The sequence below is a fragment of the Anas acuta genome, chromosome 7 (genome assembly GCF_963932015.1).
Source record: "Anas acuta chromosome 7, bAnaAcu1.1, whole genome shotgun sequence".
Taxonomy (NCBI): Eukaryota; Metazoa; Chordata; class Aves; order Anseriformes; family Anatidae; genus Anas; species Anas acuta.
Window position 1 is genome coordinate 3487194 of NC_088985.1, and position 15854 is coordinate 3503047.

Here is a 15854-nt window from a genome sequence, read left to right on the forward strand (position 1 = left end):
ACTGCTGCTAATTAAGTTCCCCATGACTTATTGTTGGATTTAAAAAAATAGAAGGGGGAAAAGCTGCTTTTATTTTTCTCCCTGTTTTGGGGAAGGGTGATTTTGAAATAAGCCCTTACTTAGTTATGTGCTAGAAAATCTAATTTCAGAACTGTAAACTGTTTTTACTAGAGCTGTTCGACATTAAAGACTTCACATTTTCAGGACCATTCTGTAAGAGCATATTGCACATAATCACAGATACTAAATGTAACTGTCTCACGCTACGTTCCTGCATTCACTGCACTGCACTTTGTGCCTCAACATGGGATTATCAGAAGTCAAACAGGATTTTAACCTAAAAAAAATAGATTAATAGAGTGGTTGGTTTAAAAAAAAAAAAGTGATCTAACAATGGAATGGAAACTTAAAGGATTAATTAACTTAGATGGACCTCAGTGGAGTTTTCCTAGGGAAAAGTAACGTTCACCATTAGGATACTGTTCTTGCAGTATCATCGTATTGTGTGCATCATGGGGCACAACACAAGTGTTACTCCAATAACCTCAAACCTGCCATAAATAGCTGTGCTGCAAACAGACGTGCAGGTGTCCTGACACTGAACAGCATCCCACCTGCAGCTGGTACTGCCACTGTAGCTTTGACAAGCCACGATTTGATTATCACAGAATGAATTCACATGGCTTCAAAGAAATGGAACAACTACACATACAGAAAGTCTTCATATCCATAGGGTTTCACCAGCCATATGCTGCCCCCAGCTAGGTATCAGCATTATTCAGAATAAAGGAGGAAAAAAAAAATAAAATTTCTTATAATCAAATCAGATCAGTTCAGGTCAGAGCACCCTCCAAAATACCAACAAGGTTTGGAAGTCAACTCCCTTTGCTTTTTGCTCTCAGCTCTCACAGACTGCATTCTTCTAGTTCAGACATTCCCTTTAAAACAGAAAATTAGGATGTTCACATTTAGTGAATGTATTTGCAATTCTGGCCCCAAACACTAGCAAATGGGAGGCCCTCCTCCACAATAATTCACATAAATCGATTTGTTCTCAATAGCAGATAACTCTTCTTGACTCTAGTGGTTCCTCCTTTCCACCCAAGTTTGGCTCATGATCAAGAGTAACAAGCACTTACAAATAAAATTGGATTTAGTTTAGCCTGGGAAAGACTTTCTTTGCCAGCTGTAGCCATCCAGCAATATTGATCTAAATTCACAAGTTGTTTTGGGAAAATGAAAAACTCCTTTTGAAGCCAGCCTGAACAAAACTGACCAAGTTCCAGCAAGGAAACCTTTGAAAAACTCCTCCCTTTTGGCACTGCAGCAGAGATAAGGAGTCAGCACTGCTGCTTTCTAGTGTCTTAATATTAAAGACTAGAGTAAGCATGAGAAAAGGTAGAGAAGACCAATATGGATGAGTACAGATAGGGAACAATTGCTAGAACAACGACACAAACTGCAACTCAGCAGCACGAAGGAAGACAATGAAGAATGTCATTAAGGTCAGTAAAATTATGGGAGTGGATGGAAGGCGAACAAGAAGTCATTATTCACTGTTTCTCAAAATGAAAGAGCTGTGAGACACCCAATGTAAGTACTTGGAGCAAAATGAACTACACGAAGCTAAAATAAACTACCTTTTCATACCACACAACTAAAATCAGGAGTCTCTGTCGCAGGACATCAGGAAGGCCAGAAACACAAATGGGTTCAGAAGGAATCAGACACTGGAGAGATCCATCCCCACTCGGCCTCTCCCAGACTCTCTCCCCAAACTGCCAAGGGCTGCTCAAAGAGATGCTGGAGTGTCTCTTTCTGTGGGGTGTCCAGGCACATGGCATCGTTCCATAAATTAAAATAATGGAAGGATAAAAGCTTCGGTACAACAGTAATGCTGCTGCTTCAAGCGGTATTTTGTACTTTTTAAAAGGTCAAGATATGAGATGAATATATTTCTCATTTTCTGAAATACGCACAGAAGTTCCCAATTATGTTATTCATACTATTTTTATCATGCATTTACTTAACAAAAGGATTTAGGTGAGAGACTTATTCAAGCTAATGTATTATTTCCATATAAGTTGAACTTAATGGATACCAAAACACTCACAGTATTAGATTTTGCAAAACCACCTGCCAGTTTCTTACATTTCCTTGTAACATGCATCCTCCTAGCGTGCTTGTGGAACAAATATAATCACTGCCACCTCCTGTTAAATAAACAGCCCTCAGAACTTCTCAGTGATGGAAAAGTGACCAAAACCCAGAGACTGAAGCAAGGACAAATAATGCACAATGCACAGTACAAGTGCTATACAGCAGGGAAATAGGGAGAAGTCACACAGGAGTTTCAGGTAATTTATTTTCATTTTGCAATCTTGTGCAAAACACATAAAAGCTACACTCTTCAGCAAACAGGGGACTGCCATGCATATACTTTCACACAACTGAACAGCCAGGATACAATGCAAGTTCTTCCAACACAGTCTTGCTCTTGCCAAAATTCAATACAACTTCCACGGAGACAACCACCAGCAGCCCTTCAGATCCAACTTGGTCCAGCAACTGAAATAATCCAACTGAAGTCAACCAAAAAGATGAGAGAGATGTGTATGCCAGCTAAGAAAGCACTCCTTGCTCAAGCACACACTTAACTTATATGACACTGGAGCTAGTAGCACCACAAACATAGGCAGACAACCATATGCAAGTTCATTCCTATTCAGGATAGCACTTAAAATACTAAAAAACTTTCCTACACTGAAATTCACAAACCCTAAGGTACGCACTTGGGCATATATTTTATTAAAGCAGGGCCCAAATTACAGTTTTCGATCTAAATTCTGAAAACATTTAAGTTATCCTATTCTTCAAGCGCAAGATATTCTTCTTGGGAGGTACTGGGATCAGTAGCTGTTGGAAGCACTATGCCAAGTCTGCTCCTAGTGCATGTGGATGATGAAGCCAGTAGATTTTATTTTTTTTAGAATGCAGTCTATTAAAAATACATTAATATTAAGTAATCAGAGACATAAATTTAAAAAGGAATACTTTAATACAGATCATTATTTCAATTTCACAGTAATTCATTTGAGAAATGTTCCTAATTAATTTAACATTCATTTTTAATTGCCGAAAGATTAAATGGATTCATCTCTCTTTTGCTGCATAAGTTTAAACGAATAGCTTTAAATGCCCTTTATATTTATGGTAAGCTATTTTGTCAGTTTATTTTAGCAGAGCAAAGACGTCCTTTTATTTCTGCAGGAAAGACAGTAGACAAAACCTGTGGAAGAGATGAGCACAGAACCATGAAAGTTTGTCAGGAAACCGCAACTGGAAAAGGGTGCCAAAAAGAGGTACTTTCTATGTGAGGTAACTTTTTGCTTTTATTTTTTAAACTCATTCGTAGCGTTCTGGAAAGCATATGTATTATGAACTGAATGAGCCACACAAATTCATTTGAATTATCTATAGAGGGACCCCTGCCTTTATCCGAGCTACCCTGGCTCCTCTTCCACCACGCACTTGATTCTGTCACATAACGCTCACGGCACTTACTAGGAGGGAAAGCCTTCACCAAGGCAGTGCTGTATCTTTTGTCATTGTTATTTTTTTGTTTGTAATTCAATGATCTACGTAAGGATGTTTTAATCCACTCTAGGTGTCTGTTAACCATCACATTAGCAAGCCCTGGTCAACCACTTTCTGTGTTGAGCCCAAAAGATCCTCGATCCTTTTCAACACAGCCCTGGCGAACAAGCTGGGTTCACAATGTGTTTAAAATAACTTCTTCCTCAGTTACGTTTTAAAATCAACACAGAATGACAGAAAGGCTGAGGCTGGAAGGTACCTCTGGAGGTCAGCCCATCCCACCCCTGGGCCTCCTCTTCTCCAGGCTGAGCAGTCCCAGCTCCCTCAGCCTCTCCTCACAGTGTGCCCCGGTGACAGAGTGGAAATTCAGAGGGAAAATTTGAGTTCTTTGAAGCCTTTCAGCCCTACCAAATGCTTTACCCCACTTTCACAAAAATCAGTGCTCCTCAAGTCCCAATGAGTTGTTCTACTGAGTTATTTTACAGAAGGCTGCCTCAGCAAATCAAAGACACTGCTAACAAAATAAACAAGTAAATAGTGTTTTAAGGCATTTTAAAATTATACAAAACATCGTATTTTACTTCTAGGATCTATTACAGGGCTTGCCTCAACTCAATGAACAAGCATAGGCCTTAAGTCATAAATTGCAATGTGTAAAAATTAGAAAAACATATAATTTTATTTGGCATTAAATTAACTACACAGAAAGAATGATAAAATATTACATTCTCCATGACTTTTTTTTCTAATAGAAAGTACTGCATTTAAATGAGCACTATAATTCTTAGACTTTAATTCAAACAAACCTAATTGTGCATGCTTCACTTTGAACATGATAAAATTGTAAAGCATATATCAACGGATTTAATATTTACTACTACTTAAATGCGCTTTAAACAGAAGCCAAAAAATGTTATTTGATGGGTTGCTCTGCTTCATAAATAACGATAACCTAGTTGAAGATCACGGGAGACCTTGCCAATGGTAAATTTCACTTTTATGCATTTGTTTTAAATTATCTTAGTTCCTTGTTGATAAAAAAACAATGGGGCTAAGATAATTTAAAGTGGTCATAGGAAATAAATGTCAGTTCTATACCTACTGGTAGTTAGATTAAATGTCAGTAATTTACATGGAAACAATACCGAATGCATCCACTGCCATTCAACGCATTACCATGAAATGCTGGCATACCAGACGTGAAGAATGAAATAAAAGTGAAAGGAAGCAATTTATCAGAGGGCTACCTCTATCATTTATACCACCTTCTGTACGCGAAAGGTAAAGGATGTTGAGGGCAGCAGAAGTTATAGGGCAGTATTTACACCTCAGCAAGAGCTAACACGGAGTTAGGTAGTAATTATACCCGCATCAATTTTTTAAAAATATATTTTTTAACTTTGAGATTGAGATATTGACACTTTGTGCTAGCTGTTTAATGTAAGCATGAGATCCACGCAGTTCTATGGCAGTAGATTTTAATCTTCCTTTATTCTGTCTTCTGAGTCTGATTAAAATGCAGCTCAAAACAAGCGCAAGAACTATGAGGGGGGAAGGAGGTCATAGTCCTTTACATGATATTTTCTTTTTCTTATCAATTTATTTAACAAAAGATCCCTCCTAAAAGAACACTGCCTATTGTTAGCTGCTCTAATTTGTTTTTCCAAGACAGAAGAGGACTAACAATTAGACTTGGAGTTTTCGGGAAGGGGGAGCACAGCTTTACGAGACTGAACAATAGAAGTGCCTTGTGAAGCCCTTCAGCCCCTGCATGTCATAACCCAATAGGGAAAGCCTGAACCTCTCCTCAGGGAAGCTAATTACTCAAATTGCCTATTACCTCCTGGCCCCTGGACAGAGCAGACCGGCCCCAGGCTCTCCGATGCACAGACCAACCTCTTGCAGTCCCAGAAAGCTGTTGACAGAGGGGCATTTTTTATGCCATTAGAATTAAATGGTGTTCTGGCTCCATTTAGGACGGTTATGTAGATGGATTTCCAGGTATGATTCTTTACATCCTTCTGTGGATGAACCACAGCCTCTACCCGTAACTCATAACGCAGCACGTAAAATATTTATATCCAATAGATTAGCTGAGCTAGCTATCAAAGGAGAATTAAATCTCTATTCCTCCACAACACCACGGACTGAGACACAACCACCGTGCTCCAGCTGGTGCTGACATTTTGCTGGGAGGAATGTAGAGCCAAGCAGGATCAAAGCACCCTGTTAGCCCTGCCTCTGGCGTGGACCAATGCTGGATACTTTGGTGATACATCAAGCATAGGCAAAGCTTTCCCTGAATATGTCAGCACCTGCAAAACCGTGCTTGGGGCACTTTTGGGATTCTATTGTCCTTGGGACTGAGGGGTTCGTTAATGAAAATCCCTGGTTTCTTAGGAAACTTCGTAGGAAACCCTGCCACAATTTATATTTCATGTTCACAGATATCATCCCACAGCAGAACTCAAACCTCTACTAGGCACCTACCACTCAGACTTCACCAAACCAGGTAACTTTTGGCTACCTTCTTGACTACTGAATAAGCTTATTCACCTGGAACTGCCTCTTCTACCACAGTAACTTACTTTGTTAGTTTGTAATTCCAGTTTCTTTGTAATTCCAGTTTCTACTTTTTTTTTACTGCCTTTTCCTTTCACTGTAGTTCAGAAATAGTGGTTCTTTCTGGGATGAATCTGTAATATTTTATTTTTTTTTTATCACTGCTCTTGCACCCAAATCAAAGCCTGATCTGCTCAGATACTAATATTTGCTAGATTTCCATCAAAGTGTAACAGACATGCTTCAGAAACATATACATATACTCAGTAAAGCCTACAATAAACTGTTAGCCCTCCAACCTTCACTCGATGCCCAACAAGTGAATGTCTATCCAACTTTTCTATTTGCCAATTTTCTTGGTGCAGCATGAACGCAAACCTTCCTGACCTCAGCAACATCCTTCAGGATATCTTCCCTGATAGATGGCAAGAAGTGCTTTGTGTGTTACTTTTTGTACCCATTTTGGCTTTACACATAAGCAGAAGCTGCCTTTCCTTTCCCTCTCACCAATATGAGAGACTGAATCCATTTTGCCAGTTCTCCTGCTTCTTTTATGAAAAAGCACAACTTAACATGCTCCACTGTTAGTCTCAGCCTTCACTCTAGAAGACTTTCTTGAAGGAACTCAGATTTTCTGTTCTGCTGAAGATTTCCCCACCTTACCTGAAGATAAACTCACCAGATCCAAGTTCCATACACTTGTCTTCTACCCGCACTGCCCCCTTCCCCTGCTGATATTGCCATTGCTGCAGAAGCCTTATAGATGGCAGCAGCGTCCAACTTAAAATAATAATCAAAAATAACAAATATCCCAATGCCTCCAACCAATGATTTCTTCCTGCCATTCTTTTACCAATGCTAGGCTCCCTTTGCCTATGCTTTTGAAAGTGCTAATTAAATATAGATTTATTGAACGCTGTTTTATGTAGTTCTTTGCACTCTGTGTACCTTTTGTAAGTTCCTAGGATGTGTATTGCATTTGTTTGCTGAAGAGCTTTGTGCGTCGTCTTCTGCAAAATTGTCTCTTCATACGCTTGAGGAGGAAAGAAAATTTTAGATCCTTGTAAAAGTCTGCTTTTCATTATCTTCTGTTTGAGTTGGATGTTGACTGGCTTGGCAAGTGCCAAATACTCTGGTGAGAAATAAGTCTTTTTCTTCCAATAACAGGAATTTTTGTCTGAGGTCTCAGTCCTTTACAGTCTCCTTCCAGGGCTTCAGTTAGCCATCTCCGAGTGGTGTCTGCAGCAAGCCTTACTCTGAGAGAAAGCATCCCTGATTTTGGATTTACAAACCTAATCCTGTCTAATAAGCTTTATTACTTAGTATTATAGAGAATCTAGCAAGGATTCAGAAACCCTGGCAGAAGAGAAAACACATGGTCCAAGTCCCGCTGCATTCACAAGGCGGTAACAGCAGCACAGACCCAGCAATGATTTCGGGTTCTCAGATCACACTGAAGACAGAGATTTAGCACCAGTTTGACTCTAAGGGTCTGTGCTGCAGCTTCTCAATGAGATTAGGGAAGCTTTTTTCCTTACTCAACTGCATATTCAGCAGTTAAGCTACCCAGTTAAAAATGAAAGAGAGAGACCTTGAGCAACAGTTCAGCAGATCTAGTCACAATTCAAGCAGCCCATAAGACATTTGACTAGTGAGCCAGCAAGATCACTTGCTCAAAGCTGCAAGGATGGTTAAGCTACATGCTGTTACTTCTTCAGTGCCTGCGATGCTGGGAGCAGGGTTACTCTTCCTGAAGGGTAAGCAAAACCCGTGTAGCACTACTGCTTCCAGATGTGAGGCTTCCACCTGACACCAACAGCAGAGCTTATTCACGTGCAGCAACACGCTGGGACACTTCACTCCACCTCAAATGGGACAACTTCACACAGAATACACCTGTACGCTTATTTATGCGAGAAGAAAGTGTGAGCCACTCCAGTGGCAATAAGTCCCTTGGCTTTGCCATCATTTTTTCCCACTGTAGCATCAATATGCCCATGTGGCAGACAATGGGAAAAATGGGCCTTCATTTGAGTTGACTGCCAAGGCTCACATAGTTCTCGAGGCAGAGGAACAAGTGGTTTCAGCGTCTGATTCCTGTGCAGTATCGTAGCTCATGGTTATAAAAATCAGCAAGGAGAAGCATCCATTTCTCTCTGGTAACAATAATGGGAAATGAAAGTGACTGATTCAGACGCCAATGAAGATGCCCGAAGTGCAGCAGGATGAATCCCATACAAGGTGAGTTGTGGGAATTATTTTTGTGGTCTGGATCCAGACCAAACGCTATTCTCGAGGCATTTCTCCACTAACTAATACAGAGATCAGCTTAAGCATCTACACACATTTTAATAACGCTTATCCCAGGTCTAATTTTCTCTCCCTCCGCATTTAACTCTCCTTGACATTAATAAGAGCTGCTTGTGTGTCTACGCACAGAATAGACTCCAGGCGTTTTTACAGCTTTTTTTTTTTTTTTTAAATGTAATTAGAAAAGCACATTGAAATGCTTAATCTGTGTGTTTTGGAAGAAATTCTTAATGTTGACTAATTAATGCATAAAATTTACATTTAGAAAAACAGAACCCAGGCACTGCAGTAATCAAAATATTTGCAGATATCACAATAGAAAGAAAAAACAGGATTATAAATGGTTTCCTGGCAAGTGTTCATGAATATCCTGGTCTGCCTACTTTTTTTTTTTTCTTTTTTAGAGTAGTGTTTTGGATATACTTCAGTTTATTAATCAAAAAGAAAAGAAAAAAAAGAAAAACTATCTGCAGCTGAGCAAACCACAGCTGCGTATGTCCTTATCAAGAATCGTAGGCAACCTGGAGGCTTAAATTTAAGTTATTCACATTTGCCATCATAAAAAGGTCTGTGAGTGGTGCACAATATTATCCCAGTCAAATAATTCGTTGTCTTTACCCACATCTCTATTTGTGTATTTACTTACAGCCCAGTTCCACTAACTGATGACTCTATGAACTTCAATTCTCCAACTCGTTAAAGGCCACTCACGTAAGACGTTCTATGCTATTTAAAATTGTTTGCCTTAATATTATAGAAATCATCTGGCACGTAGGACGAAGTCAAAGCTTTTAACAAAAGCCCCTTAAACTAAAATGAAAAATTAAAGAACTGGACTAGAAGAATCAGAGAAGGGAAAGAAAACGGAAAGAAAAAGTCTCTGTAGAGCAGGGAGACAGAAAGAGAGAGAAAACCTTTTGGCCTTTTGGTTTGCTAGACTTGACTGTAGCTAAATCATCCCCCCTCTCCAGCTGCATGTCTGTTTAGACTGAGTACTAATTGTATTCTTTTTGAGACACCTCGTTTTCACCTCTCTGCAGCACAACCACCAACTCCTGGCCAGCCCACTCTCAGTGCCCGCTAGAGCGGACATCCAGGCTGTCCTCCCCTCCACCATCCATCATTTGAAATGCTCATAAAAACAGCAGAGCATTAAGGAGGGCATCACCACATGTACCAATCTCCGTGAAATCCCACCTGAAAGGTGCTCCTATTGTCACAAAAGGTACCATTTCATCATGCCAAAGTGTTTCACACATCACATATATGGCACCAACATTTTTCTCCAGACAGGATGGGTTAAAAGATTGGCTAGAGCTTCTCAAGAGGAAAAATTATCCTGCAAGAAAGGATGCTACAGTAGCCCCATTTGTACTCTTCGACTGGAATGTCAAAACAACCCTAAAGGAGATTAGTACAGCTCTTCAAAGCCTGTGCAGCCTGCCTACTGCAAAGCACATTAAGATGAATGGAGATGCCAAACAAATCTGTGTTGAAATAGACCTGGAGCGAGCCAAGTCTGAAGAAACCCCAGTCAAAGTTGATGAGTTGCATTCAGTATGTAGGGCATGCACAAGCTCTTCACTGCTCTGCCTCAATTTTCTCCATGTGAAAAACCAAGGGCAACACTAAGCACAGACATTCCCTTATATTTGCTTTGATGGAAAAGATCATGTTATAAACATTTTTTTTGAACACAAAAAGCTGTGCAGAAATAGGCCAGGCAAGCCCTGACATTTTTAAATACTGCTGGAATTTCACTGGGTTGGAGAAAAATTTCTTTTTAGGTTAAAAAAATAAAACCAAAGAAAACAAGCCACCTACTCTCAACTGAAGCTTTCAATTATAAACACAAACAATTCCAAAAGCTGAGGAATTGAAAACCTTCTAAATAGCTTAGAAGTTGAAGGGGGAAGAGGGTAGACTCCAGCTGAGGATGAACTCCAACCCTCACCCCAGTACAGAAACCAGCCCTGCTCTAAAAGCCCAGCAGAACAAGGGCACTGAAAGGAAGAGTCTTGAAGAGACCTCACACAGCTTACCAATCAGATTTTCTTCCACTACAGCGATTACAATTAATTCAACTCTTGTATTAACCGCCCTACAACAGGCTCAGGCTCAGAATTTCTAGACGTATGTTGGTAGGCAGGGTGAGAGAGAACAGCTTCAGGAACTAAACCTTCCACTGACCCCTCTTCTGACACGGTTTTTCTTTCATAACACCACCAGTACAACAAAATCCCCACAAACAGCAACAAAGGGGGAAACCAAGCAGACAAGAATCCTTTGCTCTAACAACCCAGCTGTCTAAAAATTACTGTTTCAGAAAGTTGACTGCCTCATGACGAGGACAAACCATATTCCCTTGGGGGTAAACCCATGTTGTTTACACTTGTTAGTTAGGTGTATGCTCATTCAATTTTAAAATTGCTTTCAATAGGAATAGGAAGTTATGGGTTTCTTTTTTGAGAAGGAAATGCTGTTCCTACATTGATCATGACCTTGTTTCTTCAGTTCTTTATAATAACACATTGGAAAAAAAATAGGATTCCAAGTCCCTACCCCAAGAAGGTATCAATGCAAACATGAATGGCAATTGAGAAAGTGCATGTTAGAGTAATTGAAAATGAGGCAAGAAGCAGTGTAAATTAAGTCCAATAATATTCAGTGTTCTCCTGAAAGTTGGTGGAGGGAGACGTTTCCAAGCAGAAACCAGACACCTAGAGGTTTTGTTTGTTTTCAGTCAATACGCTTCCAATAACTGTAGTCAACTGTCCACAAAGACCAGAAAGCCTTTGCATGTAGTAGGATACTAATGAAATCAGAAGCGACTACCAGTCATAACACATTGCTAATCAGGCGTTCGATCGTGACACTGATGGGCTACAGGAGCTTGCAATGGGATCCAGCACACACTGACTCAGAAAGATCTTCAATATCCTATTGATGCTCCCTTGGATTTGCCCTTACACGGTATGGGGTGGAAAAGTACTCCATCCACCCAGGCCTCCTCCCGTACAATTGCATGGATTTTCTTGTAACGTACATGTGCTGCAGGCAAGTTCCTGAAGCACATTTGTTACTGCAAAAAAAGAGTTCCATTCTAGGAACCTTATATTGTAAAATACTTAGAGGCTATTGAATTTAAATACTTGCTAAGGAAAGGCAAATTATTTTCAGAATATGGTCTTGAAAGGAATTGGTGCATGCTGGAAATTTTTCTAACAAATTAGCAATAAAATTTAAATGTTTCTACTGTAGATGTGAGTCTACAATCCTGAAAGCACCCTTACCTCCTTAGAAAGGATGCCACTGTAATCCTGAAAAGAAGAATTTCATCAGTGCTCTCGCCTCCGTATTGACATAAAATTACAAGGAGAAAAAGAAATAACCAAAAACCCCACCCTGTGCACCTGCAACCTTTAGTTCCTGTGCGTTGGTTTAACATCCTGACTGGCCCCTAATATTTTTGTGACTGTTAGCATTTGCATGCTCAACCATAAGTTCAACCCTGCAAGAATGGAAGTAGTTGTTCTCCAACACTGTTGTCTCGTTTCATCACTCCATTCTGACTACATCTTTGGGGTAGAAAAGACAGATTTGGTTCTGAAGTCCAGTGGTCTCATCCCTAATGAAATTCAATTCAATCTTCATTAAAATTGCATGGCTGTGTAGGAGGTCAAGATGTGGTGAACTCCAATTGTTTCCTGAACGAAAACTAATTTTCCTGTTATTGTCCAAAATAAATTATACACGAATATAATCAAAGTTAATTGAAGAACGCAGCATGGTTTGAGCTCATTAAAATTGTCCCAAATGCCAACAATTAAGCATACTTTCTTTTGCTTTAAGGAAAAATAAAACCCAGAACAATTCTTATTTCACCTTGCAAACAGGTATATTAATATAAGAGACAGGTCCTCAAAGCTAAATTAACACCACTTAGCAACTTCTTTAGGTACCAAGGCAGCAGGTGACTGAATCACCCTCCTAAAACACTGAATTTTATTACCTGTTGGCTTAATCACTATTCTGCACTTCAAATGAAATCTTGTCCATACACACATCGACAGGAATATCATAACTACAAGTTCCAGGATGTTGTGTGCAGGTCACAAAAGGACAGGAAACCATCTGAGGACACGTCACAGAGCTCCCCCAGGAACAGACAAGCTTGGCACTTCTGGTTCTTCTAAAGCAACGCGTTAGCAGCTCATAGAAAAACACCAAATTGGAGATTTCCAATTGCAAACCTACCACATCCCTCCGAAGTTTTCTCCCCAGTTACTTTTCTCTGCAAATACCTTGCATCTTATTTGTAGATTAAATTTAGCCTGAATTTGTAGGGTTTTGATCTCCTTAGGCCTTGTCTGTGGGACTAAACCCCCTTCCACTCTCTGAAATCATACACGGTGTGTTATAACCCCGCCAAGATTTTCTGGGGAGCTCACAACCAAAAGAGCTATTCTCGTCCCATCCTCTGCGACTTCATGGTAAGACGCCGTAGCTTTATCATATTCTGACATCCTGCAGGCTTTTCCAGGTAACAGCTTCTCAAAATAAAACCTGAGGTTTTACTGTATGGTGCCCAGAGTTCACCTGTGATTACATGACGTGACGGAACAATTGATTGAACCCCAGTTCTGGGTTGTAGAAATACCACTTTCTGAAACAGCACACTGGACTATGATGCAGAAATAAAAATAAGATGAGAAAAAGCTGTTTCCTTTACAAAGAAGCCTCAGAGAGACATCTCTCTGAAGAGAATCTTTTTTGTAATAGGTACATCATATATAAAACTTTTTTTTTTTCTTCTGCAAAGTCAATACTTTAAGCCTCTTATCACCTGCAGTTACCTACAGCAGGATAATTAATACTTAATCACAGCTGTGGCTTCCATAGACAATAATGCCTAGCACGATTTTGCCAAGGTAAAAATAAATTATCTATTCACACTTCATCCATGAAGGTCTGCTCTTCCAAAATACTAGGAATTTGGGTAACTGCACTGAACCCAAACGGGGATAGCTGCAAAACTGAGACCTCATTTACACTGATTTTGCTTCATGCACGAAGAAATAAAATGAGGAAGCAAGCCTCTGTTTTCCCCAACAGAGGAAACAAATATGTAATTAAAAGAAAATCAGATATTCCATGTAGCACCAGTTGTCATTTTCAACTCTGTGACTCGGTACAGAAAATGCACTGATTAACTGACTTTTACAAACACCTCCAAATTAATGACAAAATTAGCTGAGTGCTCCGACTTGCTTAAAAAAAAGGCACACTGCTGAAGAACTACCCCAGAACACCCAAATATGAAGGCACTTCTATGGTCACTCTAGGAAGCAAAGTGTTTCATAAACCAAGGAACTCCACGCACAGCAAGCAGCACGGGGCACAACGTGGTGCCAGAAGGAACCCAATGCTACCTGGTGAGCCGAGGGAAAGCTTTGGTCAAGGTGTTTCTAGTTATTAGTGCTCATTATGCTGAAATAGCACATCCATTTTCCTGTTTGGGACAGCTCAGATTAAAGTACACACCACTGACAAAGGATGAGAGTCACCAAAGAAAATCATTGATTATTATAGTGAAGAAAACTGATACTTATTTAATGACCAACATCAACTTGGGCCAGACTGTGAGTAGAAGAGAAGTAGAAAGGGAAATTAAACATTTAAATAGCTCACCAGGGGTGTTTGTTATATCAGATGTAAGAGAGGTCTGGTATACTACTGAAATGAAAACATGGGGAAAAACTCTTGGACATACTTGTTTGGTTTAATTCAGTCTTGTAGAAATAAAAGTAAAAGTAGGTGTTGGTTACATATGAAGTGCTGTCATTTCCCAATTCAAGTAAATAGACTTTACTCTTGTCTACAGTGCTGCTTTAATCCTTACCAGTTTCCATAAATCTTTAACACACCTAGCAGTATTTCTTTAAACTTCTACTGAATTTCAGATTACAATCCTTATGTCTTATCACACAGACCACTACATAAATCCACAGTGAATACTCTGCCATATACATTTCAAGAGAATTTTGATGATAGGCCTAACTTTCAAGTAATTGACAGAGACCTGTAAAACATCCTCGCAGCCTACAAACCAAGGCTTGTTGACTTCTTGCAGCAAAATAATGCCAGAAAGTTCAAAGAGCTATAGTGGTGATGCTTAGGGCTGTTGGTGGTTTTAAAAATAAATAAATAAATAGAATAAAAAAATCTTTTCCTCTCATTACAAAAGCCACACAAAAGAAGGAATCCTCATACATCAAGAAATCAGAAGAATCTATCCATACTACAAGAAAATAGGTTAGCCCGAACATATATGGGGCTTTCCTAGCTTGTTTTTCACAAATATTAAACAGTATTATTATTATTATTAACCGTCTGCCCTATGCTTATCTGAAACACAGGAAAATGAAATACTTGTTCTCAGTATTTCAAAGGTTTCAAGGAAAGTCAGCAAGTCCTTGTAACTAGTTTTTATCACCGTAGGCTTCTGTTTGTTTAAATTTTAAAAGGCAGAGTTTCTCACACAGCTAATAAATCTCAATTTTGATTCAATACAGTACAAATTCACACACTTATTTCTTCAAAAGCATTCTGGTAATTCTATTAATAACATGCACATTAATTCCAGTATTTATTCTTTATAACCGATGCACTCATTTTTTTGATGTTTTTCCTCCTTGTAATATTCAAAGCCTTTTTCTTCTAATATAAAAACTCTATTTTCTTTTTTTTATTAGGAAGAGTAATTACATTTATGATAGCAACTATCAGGCTTAATGTTCTTCCTGAGTTTCTTTCTTCCCCTTTAATTCTTGTCGAAAACTAATATTGTACTTGCCTTTCCTCGGTCTGTCAGGTCTTCAAATTTTACAGTATTTTTTCAGAGATAACAATCAACACTACAAAAGCTATCTAATCCTCCTCATTTATTAGTGCTCATATAATTCCTGTTTCTATTCTCACCAATGGATCTGTGGTTTTTCAAGTCTTCCAAGCATTTTCACATTTATTTTCCCCAGTATTTTATAGTTCCCTCTGTTTGTCCAACATTCATTATTTTCTTGTAAACAGAGGTTTAAATGATACGTAACTCAGATTATTACATAATATGTCAACCATTTTGAAAGAATATTAATTGTATCTCTCTCCTGAGCTGCTAAATTGATATCCTGTATTCATATTCCTGTTTCCCCTGAGCAGTATGGCAGTATGAAATGACAGTATAAAGACTTTATTCCTCTGTAAAGTTTCTGTCTAGAATTAATCTACAGAAAAGTTGATATGGGATGTAAAGTATACAGCCTTGATCATGAAAAACACACTCAAAATATATATTAAAAAAAAAAAAACAACTCATATTTTACTCT

At 39.0% G+C, this 15854-nt stretch overlaps 1 long non-coding RNA gene across 2 annotated transcripts in view; it reads right to left on the reverse strand.

Annotated features, from left to right (window-relative positions):
• Nucleotides 1-15854, reverse strand: part of LOC137859896 (uncharacterized) — an 80891-nt gene that overhangs the window by 48777 nt on the left and 16260 nt on the right. The gene's annotated exons all lie outside the window — the stretch shown is intronic.